Source organism: Salvia splendens, unplaced genomic scaffold (genome assembly GCF_004379255.2).
Source record: "Salvia splendens isolate huo1 unplaced genomic scaffold, SspV2 ctg1188, whole genome shotgun sequence".
NCBI classification, from domain to species: Eukaryota; Viridiplantae; Streptophyta; class Magnoliopsida; order Lamiales; family Lamiaceae; genus Salvia; species Salvia splendens.
The window spans coordinates 24,057-36,964 of NW_024598742.1; the positions used below are offsets into that span (position 1 = coordinate 24,057).

The 12,908-nt window shown below is 39.2% G+C and overlaps 1 long non-coding RNA gene and 1 other non-coding gene across 2 annotated transcripts; one reads left to right on the forward strand and one right to left on the reverse strand.

Annotated features, from left to right (window-relative positions):
- Window positions 1–3,881: 3,881 nt before the first annotated feature.
- LOC121788994 lies at window positions 3,882–6,325 on the reverse strand. The gene is made up of 3 exons (XR_006047955.1): window positions 5,102–6,325; window positions 4,334–4,709; window positions 3,882–4,206 (listed from the first exon to the last, which is right to left on the reverse strand). It is a non-coding gene; the product is annotated as an uncharacterized LOC121788994 (long non-coding RNA).
- A 3,033-nt stretch (window positions 6,326–9,358) lies between these two features.
- On the forward strand, window positions 9,359–9,432 carry TRNAW-CCA. Its single transcript has one exon. It is a non-coding gene; the product is annotated as a tRNA-Trp (tRNA).
- Window positions 9,433–12,908: the final 3,476 nt, after the last annotated feature.

A 12,908-nucleotide genomic window follows, 5' to 3' on the forward strand; every position in this document is an offset into this window, starting at 1 on the left:
TATTCTCGGTACTTAGAGGGAATGAAGAGGATGTAGCCTTTGCATTAAATACATTCTCATTCCACATGGCAGTAAGCATGGCATTTTGGTGGGAGAATCATCATGGAACTCCTCACAATTGAAGAGGTAATGCATGCCTTTGCATTTAATGCATGCATACTCCCCATGGAAGCATGCAAGTTGGACTATACGGCGATGCAATTTTCAAAAAAAGGCATATCCATCTTCGCTGGGGTGTCCGCCTAATAGCCCCGCCCCATTTTTTGTCCATATCCCCAATTTTGTTGTCCATAGCCCCAAAATTTTGTGCCCGTCACTATTGTGGACACCTCCAATAGCCTCCAAATTTTATAATCAACTTTCATTTTATAATGTTTCAAGTAATTATGAATAAATTTATCGGGCTATACGTAACTAGAAGAAGACGACTATACGAATTAAAATTAAAATTAAAATTAAAATTACACACTAAATTTAATCTAGTACAAATCACTAAGATGTTTACACTGCGCTACCACCTCCCCTATATGCCCACACTTCTTCAATCAAATCGGCCTGCAGTGTGTTATGTGATGTGGTCCTACGCATATCAGCGAAGCGTTGGATCAAATATTCATTGCTCCGTGGTACGCCCATCTGGATCGGCGCGGAGGCAACACCGTGACTTGTACTTGCGCCCTCTTCCGGCGCCCATCGCTCTGCCGCAAATCCTTCATCTTCTATTATCATATTATGCAATATGATACATGCTAACATAATATTCACGACATCATCTTCGTGCCAAACTCGTGCCGGACACCATATAATAGCCCACCGCGATTGGAGGACACCAAAAGCCCGCTCAACATCCTTCCTAGCACTCTCTTGTTTGCGCGCAAATATTGTTTCTTCGGTCCAATGGTTGGCGGACAGTCTTCACGAATACGGGCCACCGCAGATATATCCCATCGGCCAAATAGTAGCCCCTACTGTACTGCGTACCGTTGGCTACGAAGCTGATTTCTGGACCCTCCCCCCGGCACTCCTCGTTGAAGAGCGGCGACGACTGAAGAACATTGATGTCGTTGTTCGAACCTGCCAGACCGAAATACACATGCCAGATCCGCAGACGGTAGTCCGCAACGGCTTCCAGAATCATCGTTGGATCTTTGCTTTTGAATCCAGTTGTGAACTGGCCTTTCCATGCCACGGGGCAGTTCCTCCACTCCCAATGCATGCAATCGATACTTCCTAACATTCCTGGGAACCCGTGCATCGAACCGTGCATATCCAGTAAGCGCTGACACTCATCCGGGTTGGGCTTCCGTAGAAACTCCCCACCGAAAATTTCTCGGATCCCCTTACAGAACTGCCTAAGCACCGTGAGGCTAGTCGTCTCACCCATCTATAGGTATTCATCAAACATGTCCGCTGGTCCGGCGTAGGCAAGCTGCTGGATTGCAGCGGTGCACTTCTGTTGCGTAGACAACCCGATCGGACCAGCTGCATCACGCCGGAGGGTGAAGCACCGGTAACGCTCCGCCAAATTCGTCGCTATATAGTTGAACAACTGTTGCGACATCCTGAATCTCCGGCGGAATATCTCGGGTGGATAACAGGGGTTATCCATAAAGTAATCATCCATTAGACGCTGGTGCGCACCGACGTGGTCTCGTGGAATTGTCCGCCGATGAGTAATGGCACGAGGGATCGCATCCTCCGCCAAGCGGGCCGCTTCCTCCCGGGCGGCCTGGTGTTGCACCTGTTGAATCAGAGCATTCCAGCTGTCTCTTCACAAATTGTTCATTTCCGACCACAAATTGTAGTGAGAGAAATTTTTAATGATGTAGAGTTGGAATGGTGTGAAAATAATGAATTGAGTGGGGCGTATTTATAGGTGAATTGAAATGCAAAAAAAAAATGAAATCGTCAATAGCCACGGCGGACGGTGCCGCCACTATAGGCGCTGCGCTATCGCCGCGTCCGCCCCGGAGTCGGCTGAAGCCCGTCCGCCCCTACCGATTTCGGTGCCCGCCCCGCGGGTGGACACCAACTCCACTATAGCCCGCCTGCCCACCGCCCCCTACACGCGGCTATAGCCGCGTCCGGCCCATAGTGGATACCCTGAAAAGGCGACGTCTTCTCCATGAAGCAATGATGCCTCGCCATCTTACCCTGAATTCCCGTAAATCAAATCCTTCCTCAAACGATGAGCTGCTTGTCAGCCAGAGAGCCATTTTAAAAACGCTATACTTTGATATTTCCGTCGCCATTGTTAAAAACACACATTCTGTACTGACTCGCCACTCACGTTGGCATGTTTATGAAAGACGCTAATCAAGTTGGCGTTTTCCTAAGTTAAAACGCCCATGGCATTGGGAGTGGCGGATCCAGGATTTTTATTTTGGGGGTACGACTTTTATATTGATTTAGATTATTAAAATTCGATCGATCATTTTTCTTTCGTTATATTAGTTGTGACTCGTGAATATCTTATATCAATATTAATTGTGAATGAATTATATATGTATACATAAAAATATAATGACTACAAAATAGATAGAAATATATAGCTATGAAATAGAGAGAAGAAAAAAACAAAATGGAGCAATAATTATAAATAGCAAAACATAAAAATAATATTAATTGTGAATGAATTATATATACATACATAAAAATATAATGACTACAAAATAGATAGAAACATATAGCTATAAAATAGAGAGAAGAAAAAACAAAATGGAGCAATAATTATAAATAGCAAAGCATAAAAACAAAAGGAACAAAAACATAAAAACAATATTAATTGTGAATGAATTATATATGCATACATAAAAATATAATGACTACAAAATAGAAAGAAACATATAACTATAAAATAGAGAGAAGAAAAAATAAAATGGAGCAATAATTATAAATAGCAAAGCATAAAAACAAAAGGAATAAAAAATGGAAAGCAGATGCCACCGCTGGGATTCAAACTCGGATTCTTTGATTGAATTAAGGAATATTCTACCACTGGGCTAAATTATGTAATCAGTCAATGTATAAGAAATAATATTAAAGAAGTCAAGATTTGGGGGTACAGTGGTACCCCTTGCTCTATCTACACTAGCATTTTCAATTTGAAAAACGCCAATGAAGTTGGCGTTTTTTCCCGTAACACGCCAACTTGGTTGGCGTGTTTTAACTTAGTTGTATTTGGAGAAAATACAGCTAAAATACGAAGAAATTATAAAACGTCCACTATATTGGCGTCTTCACTTATAGACAAGCCAATACGGTTGGCGTTTTCCCCATATATGAAAGAGATAACAAAATGAATACATTTACGTTATTTTTAACGTAAAGTACCATATAAGCCCGATTTTCTCCATAAAATTATACCTTCAATGCTTCTGTGCAAAATTAATAATTCCTTCCTCCTTTCTTCCACCGTTTTCTTATTGCCCGATCCTTACTTCTTTATCACACTAAACACAGATCAATAAAATAGATCAACTCCATCCAATTCTTGAAGTGGGCATCGAATATTCAGAGAAAGGGGAATTGTTGAGATATCGAATTCAAACTTAAGGTTCATAGATTTGAAATTTTAAGAGTATGGGAATTTGGGGAAAATTCTGATGGCAGCGATGAAATTCCGAATTTTAGGTGAATTGGATTGTGGAGGCATTCGTTGCAACAAAGAGGTATTTAATGATGATGTTTTTTTCAGAAAAGAAAAGTTGTGAGTAATTGAGCAGAAAAATAGGATTTGAGCAAAGAAGCAGAAGATTGATTTGGTAAATATGTGGAGCTTCAATTTGAAAACGAGACAGGAACTGAAACGAGAATTGCCCAAAAACATCCTTCTGTAGAGAGGTTTAGGTTTCATCAACGAAAAGTTAATGGCAGGTGTGGATAAAAATAAAACATTAAGAACTTGTAAGCAGATGCTGATAACAACATATGGAAAACTTTACGAGACGAAGAAACAAGTAGACAATAAGTTCACATGATATATATCAGCAGTGACAAATATTTCATAACTAACTGTCAAATGACAGGCTTGAGGTGAGAAGGCACACCTCTTCTTCATATATTCTTCGCAGACTTCCCGCGCATACTTGAATTTCCCATTCGAAGATCTCTCTCCCAGGAGCATGCTTGGTATTTACCGTCTCTACGCAATGAAGAAGTACAGTTACTGAATCTTGAAGAAGAGCTATGCACTGACGAGTCTCGCTATACGCACAAGAAGAAAAGGAAGAAAAGTTAGTATAGATGGAACATCGATGCAGGAAAAAGAAAGATTATAGGAATTTTTTTCTGCTGCTCAAATTGAAATGGCCAAGACTACAAGGAAAGATACCTTTTACGATGCTTTAGAGCAGTACATAGCATACGGCAACAAGAATCATATAGCTCCATTGAAGCCTTCCGATCCAGAGCAGATGAGAAGAGATTCAGATATCAGAAGTTGTAGAAAGTATTGAAAGAGTGTCCCAGGTATACGCAGGGACTGTGCCATGTGGCAGGCTTCTATTTCGAAGAAAGTGGGTTTTCCAGATATTTTTGTTAGTAATTCGATACACATGAGAGTAACCGCTCCAGAATCATAGGTACGTCAGAATCGTCGACATATCCATAGAAGATTCTGGGACCCTGCAAATGAAGGATGATGTTGAAAAGACCAGCAACTAGGTTCTGGATGTGTTTTTTTTTTATCAAATTCAAACGCCTAGGCCCTGCAAATCACAAATGAAACTGAGAATACTGTATCCAATAGAATGGAACTAGAATGAGGAACGACTAACTAAATCTATGTTAACCATAGAATATGAACATTTAACAGTAGAGAAAAGGTCCCATTTATTGCTTTGTATCATTATCAGAAATGACCGTGTGCCATCTAGCTTCTAGTGAAGAAGCCCCTTTACCAATATGAGCTCATTATCATCCTTGCCTCCCCAAAACAAAGGATTTTAACCAATATAAATCAATGGTAAATTAGTTGAATATGTAAAATGGATGCAATAAAGCAAAGAAACAAAATAGTAGTAGTAGTAGTAGTAGTAGTAGTAGTAGTAGTAGTAGTAGTAAATTTTAGTACATAGAAGTATAGAAAATGAAGATTTACCTGTTACATATTCAAGAATTGAATCCAAGCAAACAATACCAGCGGAAACTACAGAGGCGACCTCCCCTCCATCTAAATTTCCACAAACTATTTCATAATTTGTCATTGAGCCTCCCCATACCCCAACTAAAGCTCTCTCAACAGCCTGAATGATAGATAGCAAGTGAAATTTGAATGATAGATAGCAAGTGAAATTCAGATGATTTCCTAACATACGTACTAAATGATTTCGTCAACCTTCCCTTCAATTCAACTAAATGACTTCTTGCCCAAGAAAATTGGGAATTCACTTGACCAGCCAACTTAGTCAGTGATCCTCTGTCTTGGGAAGATAACTTTGCTTGTTTTCCTTGTAAACAGATGCACTTTCCAATGGCCCTCTAGTGCAAGACTATAAGCTTGATGTAAAGATCTTTGGGACAAGGAAGGATCAATATGCGGAAAGTAATTTCCAAGCTCTTCAAGGAATCTCACAACACCATCTAACAAAAACAAAGCGAATTGATTTGGCAATTCACTTCTGGAAAATTCCACCAGCATAAACTCAGAAATGTCTTGCACAATTGGAAACAAGCTCCAAGATAAGGAAGTCAATTCAATCTGCATGTTCAGTTTTAAAATAGCTGAACATGCAATAAACAGCTGTCCAAGAAAAAAGCTGCCTCGAGATTCTCACCTTTTAAAACTTTCATCAGCAATGATTTCTTAAGATGAAGTTTCTTATGTGGAACCTCAGAAAAGCTTCCAGGTCTGGAAGTGATAAACGGGATTTTCCCTTAGGCTCACATTTTGTAGGATTACTGATTACATCAGAGGGCACCATTGCCTCAGTAGGGCATCCCTCATTTGTCCCATCTCTGGAAACACTGTACTGACTACATGAGGCTCTTGGTCTCAATTCATCACTGTTTGCAGTCATGCAGGGGTTCAGATTATCCTCAATAAACACCGCCTTCACAAAACTTATTGCAAATTCAATGCATGCTTCTACACACAACTTAATTCTTGACATCACTTCGACATCATAACTTGAAGACTTCGTTCTGGAATTACTAACACCTGCTTTTGGCTACCTAAAGCAGAAGCTATGCCCCATAATAGTCCTTGGAAAGAAGCAATTGTGGATGATAACTTATTCAAACTCTGAGGTCCAGTCATGCACTCTCTTTTCTTATCACCAGATGCCTCCCTGACAGTGACCAAAGACTTTTGCAGGTCGTCTTCTAATGCCTTGTTAATTCTGAGATACTTTGAGATGTAACCAGAGTCTCTTTCGGATATGATAGAAGGCCAGATTGTTCACTGATCCGATCTGCATTTTCTCTTTTTGTGTGGGCATTCCTAACAGATCGGCAGAGCTAATTGAATGTTGATACAGGTTTTCAGTAACCATCAGCAACACACGAGATGTGTAATCCAAAAATGAGAAAAGTGCAGCTCTAGCTTCGAAAGCGACATCTTCGGGGAATGCATGTTGAAACTCAATTGCCACTGACAATGATTTTAGAAGCCATGGCAAAGGAAATAAGCAAAGTGATTGACTCCCATTCACATTATCTTGCTAGAAGCTACAGCTAAAATCTGAAGAGCCTTTCTACAGGTCACAAGCAATCGAAATATCTGATAAGAATTGAGGGACCATGTTTGGCTGTGCTTTCCTAACAAGCTCCCAACCAGAATCCTGAAAAATAAATCATCAAACATAAGAGAAAATGTGAAGCAAGCTCATCTCAAAATTAAAGCTGAGATGTATGTGTTCATTCTATGTGTGAATATACAATTTCCAAGGTGCAAGTCAGAAGGGATTCAGTGTAGAAACGCAATTTCAGTGTTCTTTATTTAGCCAGTTGAATATGCCACCTCTTAAATGTAACTCATGTTTAATTACACATTAAATAAGTTTTAAGAAGGGAAACAAGATATGCTATTGCATAATTACCTTTCAAAATTGAGAATGTACGTTATGTACTATGACATAGATTTCAAACTTAAGTATTCTTCTGGCATCCGCATCAGAAGATTGAGCAGACATTGACACCTAGCAAATTCAACATCAAGTTGCCCACTGCTAGATTCATCTGGTACCATATTATGTCTTGTCTGAGGTGAAGTACCGCTTTGCACATCAAATGTATTTCCAACTGCCGCTACTGCCTCGAGCCAATCAGGCAACTCACTCAAATCAACTACAGAAGTATTAAATAAAGATAGAACTGACTTCTGCAGAATTCTGCAGAACATTGACGCCATATATCTGCGGACAAACTGAGAAAAAAGTCAGAGAGGGAGCAGGCAAGTAAAGATGCCAACGTCTAAGATTGAAGAAGAAAATTCGAAAAGGCGAGTAGGTAACAAGTATATACTGTCAAATGAGGATGCAATGGTAAAAATAATTAGTTAAGTAGATATCTATCATAAGTAAATGAAATGGCCTAGAAGACTTGAATTTCTACATATTGACTTCTTAAAGATCATGCACTAATTTCTCATGACTTCAGACCAGGTAGTTAATCCCATTTCATTCTCATAATAAGTGGCTTAACATAGGTTCTCTGAAAAACATAGGGTACTTAGCTTAGCTCTTAAGTGTTTCTTCTTATCCATCATTTCATTGGGACTAGTTCTTACATAATTAAACACTATGCACACCTCTTCTCATTTTTTAGTATTGATGTGGGACCTTGATAGGTTAACCTTGGTGACCATGATTGCAATTCACGTATATTCTGTAATCATTCATCAAATCGTAAGTTTTTCACAACTCATGCTTATGGATCATTTAAACAGATTGTTTTCTTATGAAGTAGCATGTACTGTCCCCTTAACATTTCGATTAAGACTGTTAGCACTGGATGAAAAGAAATAACATGGATAGCAGAGAAGAATGTCTGCTACGTGCAGTATTTAATTGCATCTTACTCTCTGCTCATAAGATATGATGTTGCTTAGAAACTCCAATGCTATCTGCAGTACAGTTCTTGTCTTCAGGTGCCCAGTTGTACTTATATCGTGCTCTTGCAAGCCGACTAAACAGGAAAGGGAACTCTTGATTATATGTGTAAGAAAATTCCTTGAGTGCTTCTTGCTAGAATAAGAGCACCATATATCAACATTTTTACAAAATAACCTCCACAGAGCAGATGTCAATGACTTCTCATCCAAGAAGCCTGCGGCAATGTCTGATGAATTATTATCATGCAGACGATGAATCTGGGAACCATCTGCAACACCACCACGAAAGGATGAGGACTCCTTGTCCTTGGCAACAGACAGAAGGCATTCCCAACATAAATTCTGTCAGACTGGCAGCTTCTTCTCTCATTTTTGTGACACTTTGTCCATTTTCGGATTTGCTTACAATTGAAAGACAGATCAGCATCATCATTAAACTTAGTTTGATCCTTCATTTGGTTCCACTGAAGCATATACTCAGAAGACTTTATCAGTCTATTTAAGTCAGTAAGTCTCTGGAGAGCCATTACATTTAAAACATACACCAGTGGTGGGCAAAGTACAGCAGAATCTTGAATGCAAATATCTGAAACCGAATTTATAACATCAAGGAGGGACACTGAAGGTGGCAGGGTCCAGGAAAGAAAGCCTTCACCAGTGGAAGCGGTCATCTCCAACCAATCCCTTCCACAGTGAACAGTTAAAGAATCACCTATTACTCCAGACATCTTCTTTGAAGCATCAGGAGGCATAAGGCTGATGGCTTGCCGAAATAAGCTTCTGCAGGATACTATCAAACGCAATAAGAGCACCAAAAACCAGCATATAGTTACATTGTCAGGTCCAGTACTCTTGCTCAAAATTTCTATGCCACTATCCACCCGAAGGGTAATCAGCCTACCCAAGCTGGGGCGTATGATTTCTATGAAACTCTTCAAAGAAGTGCCAATTGAATAGCTATTACCAGAAGTAACTGCTATTGAGTCTAGAATGATTGCATATACTTCACACAATATCTTCCCCATGAGTTCTTCTCGCAAATGGCCTTGTAGTAAATCAGAGCTATATGAATTTGACTTCACCGTTTCACCTCTACCAGCTGGCTCATCTCCAAATCCCACCCACTCCAGAGATTCCTTAATATCTGTACAGAACTGCCTAAGGCAAGCAGATCCTTGGCCTTCGGGTATGTTTTAATAGCACTGCTAAGAGAGAGCCTAAATTTTGAAGAGCAGAACAGCATGCTCAATGAATTTGAAAAAAAAAGAATCTTTTCTTTACATTCTTTTCTATTCTGATAAGAAAGCGCTCTTAGTTCAGTTCGGTAGAACGTGGGTCTCCAAAACCCGATGTCGTGGGTTCAAATCCTACAGAGCGTGATTTTTTCTTCATGGATCCAATTAAAATGAAATGAATTCAGTCGCTTGCACAACAATTCAAATTGGACCTCCTGTGGATCATGCTTCACTATCCCTCACAAGTAACAAAGATTGCCTCACTGCTTTACATAGTGCAAAGATAGCAGAATCCACCTACACAAGTTAATACACAAGTCATAAAACTGATGCGCATTTAACTCATGCAAATCAACATAGTTTGCGATAGTTTTGCTATCAGCTCCATAAAGAAATGGCTACAATCATGCCTCCAAAAGCTAAATTGAAAGATTGCTTGTTCGAAGAAGGTAAAGGAACGATGCCTGATCGTATTCCATTCAACAAACAGTCTGCAGTCATACTTATTTCATTCACTAAAAGAAAACTACGTTAAAGAAATAAGAAATAAAAGTGCCATAATCTTTGTTAAACTTTTATGACAGGACAATGAATATCCAATGATCATTTATCAAAGACATACTAAACAAATTAAGTTATACAAAAAAATAACAGCACACACTATGTATGGTCTCTAATCTGTCGAAGGTCACTATATACGTCGATAAGCCTGCAGCTCAGGTTCAATAGTCTCTGAGGACAGCAAAGGCTGACTTGGCATGTCCATTGAACTGTAGCAGCAGGTAGCAGAGGAGAAAATCATCATCCATAAGCTTTCAAGATCATCTCCAATAACCTCATACTCAATATTTAACAAGTGATTTATACTACATATAAGCTCTGTCCTCAATGAAATCAATACTTCCCCATTTGATTTTTCATTATTGCCAAAAGATGATGTTTCAATTTTTGCAGATAATGACATCAACACAGCATGGACAGACCTCAAGAAAATCTGGGAAGCCCCTTCAGAGGTATCCTCAGTTCTTAAGTACAGTTTGTCACAAATGAGGCTTAAAAGTACACTGTTAATGGATCTTAGTGTTTTACAAACATTATATAATGCAGAACCTAGTTCCCCTTCTGTTTGGAGATATTTATTGATATCTGCCAATAGATAAATAGATATTCCATAATCTGTATGTAAAAGTCAAATATTGATCTCCAAAGTTCAGCATTCATGCTCTGACTGTGACTTGAAGGAGTCACTTTTAGAGCCATTGTTTTGGCTACGATGAAGGGTACTTGAAACATGAGTGGTCAAGCTGAAATTTGACCCCCTAGGAACTCCACTACCAACTGAAATACCATTTTGCTTCATAACACAACAAACAAACAAGTGAAGCAACTGTCCTAAACCAATTACCGCCAAGTCATTTTTCGTTGCTACTATCTTCTCCACTTCATCAAATAAATGCCTGTGATAACTTTTGTCACCAGCTTTCCATCTTTTATGAAATTATCAGAAGAATTTCTATATCTAACAGAACTCTGCAAGCTGAGAAATCCTTCAATATGAGTGGGGTGAACAGTCCTTGAGCCACAACTTCTTCCATCCATTTAGGTATAGTAACTTTCCATTCATCACCACTGTCACAAGGTATAGAATGCAAAACATGTAACAAGTGCAGCAGAGGCCCAAGAAGCTTATCAAGGAAATTTTGGAAACCATTTTTACGTGTCAGGTGAACACATAAAACTTAGCAAATGGCTCAAACAAATAACAAGCTAACCGCAAGTTGAAACCCCCAAGCTTGCTTCCGTCATGCTGGCCCATTAAAACTTCAAGGCTGAGTCAATCACTTTATCCATGAGTAAAATCCACAGGTCTAATTTTTGTTAGCAATTCCACAATGGAATGAGAATACCAACGAGACACAATCAAGCACAATATCATAAATTTGTATTTGTTCTCCTGAAAGTGATTCCTTAACAGCTGAGGTGTTCCATTTGCAAAAGATTATGCAATCCCTTGCAATTTGCATGAATCACCCGTAAAAAGTCCCTAGAAACATGTCAACGAAACATTAAGTTTTTTCGACTCCCTCAAGCAGAAATGAAAGATTTTCCAGCAATCTAAGATCCATAATTGACCCAGAAGTTTCTAACTGAGGCGCTTCTTCATCATGCCTTATTTTCTTTTCTGAAGAAATGAGACATGATTGGATCCAATTGCTTACAAAAACTATCGTTCTTGATGTATCCAATACCTGCGACCTCCGGCCAATATCATCCATGTCTTCATTATTTCTTGATTTTGCATAATCAAATGCTAAATCAATGTTCCTGCAGTAGACCTCTTTATCATCTAATATGTATTGGATTCCAAAGGATTTCATAAACTAAACAAAGAGCTAAAAAACAATCGCTGAGTTCTCGTCATTCAAGCATGTTTGCACACACGTACCGCAAAACTAGACTCAATAGAACAAAAACAAAGTAACTCGCAACGACACCTTATAAATTTGTATCGATAATGAATTCATAAACTGTAATTACATCTCAAAACTGGGTGTTCAAAACCTTCACACTGCTAAAACAAGTTTTCTCATCTTGCTCGCATCTAATTTCCTCTATGAATGCTACTAAATATCACACGCCTCAAACTATATTCTCATAATTCCTTGAAATAACAATAACTTATAGGCATCTAAACACAATGAGCTCAATCCATTAAATCAACATGTGCACAATAAAAGGCATAGTAAACTTACTTCCTGATATCAGCGTTTTGTCTTGTAGCGACAGAATCAGCTGCAAATTCTTCCACGGCAAATGCTCTTCCACACATCTGAGCGATTCATCGAAGCGAGCAGATTTTGAAATTGTGGACTTGTTTGACAACACCCGCGCTTCTCAGCTTCCTTTTCTTAGTGTGTGACTTCGCTCCTCCATGGACTGAAGCTACTCTCCTCAGTCCTCCGGGAAGAAGGAACGTCGCTGTCCATTATGAAGTGACAACGCTGAATCTTGTGCTACTCAATTAAATCTGAAACACACAACACATGCAACTCGTCCTTTTCTCTATCCAATATATGTATTGTAGCTAGTCAATCCAGAGCTCTTCCATTCAATCAGTCGAAAAAAAAAAACAAAGTCATACACCTCTCCACTGCAGAAATGAAAAGACTTCAGTACATTTTATAGAGACCTTGACACTGAAAATGTCCAAGTCAACAACACCCAAGTATCTCAGCAGCAAGTAAATTAACAAAACGTACTAAATTTAGCCCCACTCACTGCACAAATAATATATACTCCCTCAGAAAGAGTGTGAAATAAGCATAGATAATCAAACATATACCCTAAATTCCATCCAGCAATTGAACACAAAATGATCCTTAGGGTTTGAGGTCCAGCAACACGCAAAACACCAAAAAATCAGAAAAAGTAGACGGAGCCCGATTTTTCTGGAACACAAGTGAGAAACTGAAACCTACACCCTCAGTTCATACCCCTAATTTTTCTTTGATACCCCGGCTGTGAAAAGTACTAGTAAATTAAATTGGCAACGTGCTGCAGAGGAAGCCAAGCGGGCAGCCATGATGAATTAGGGGTGGTCAGTTTGGTAGGTAGATAGG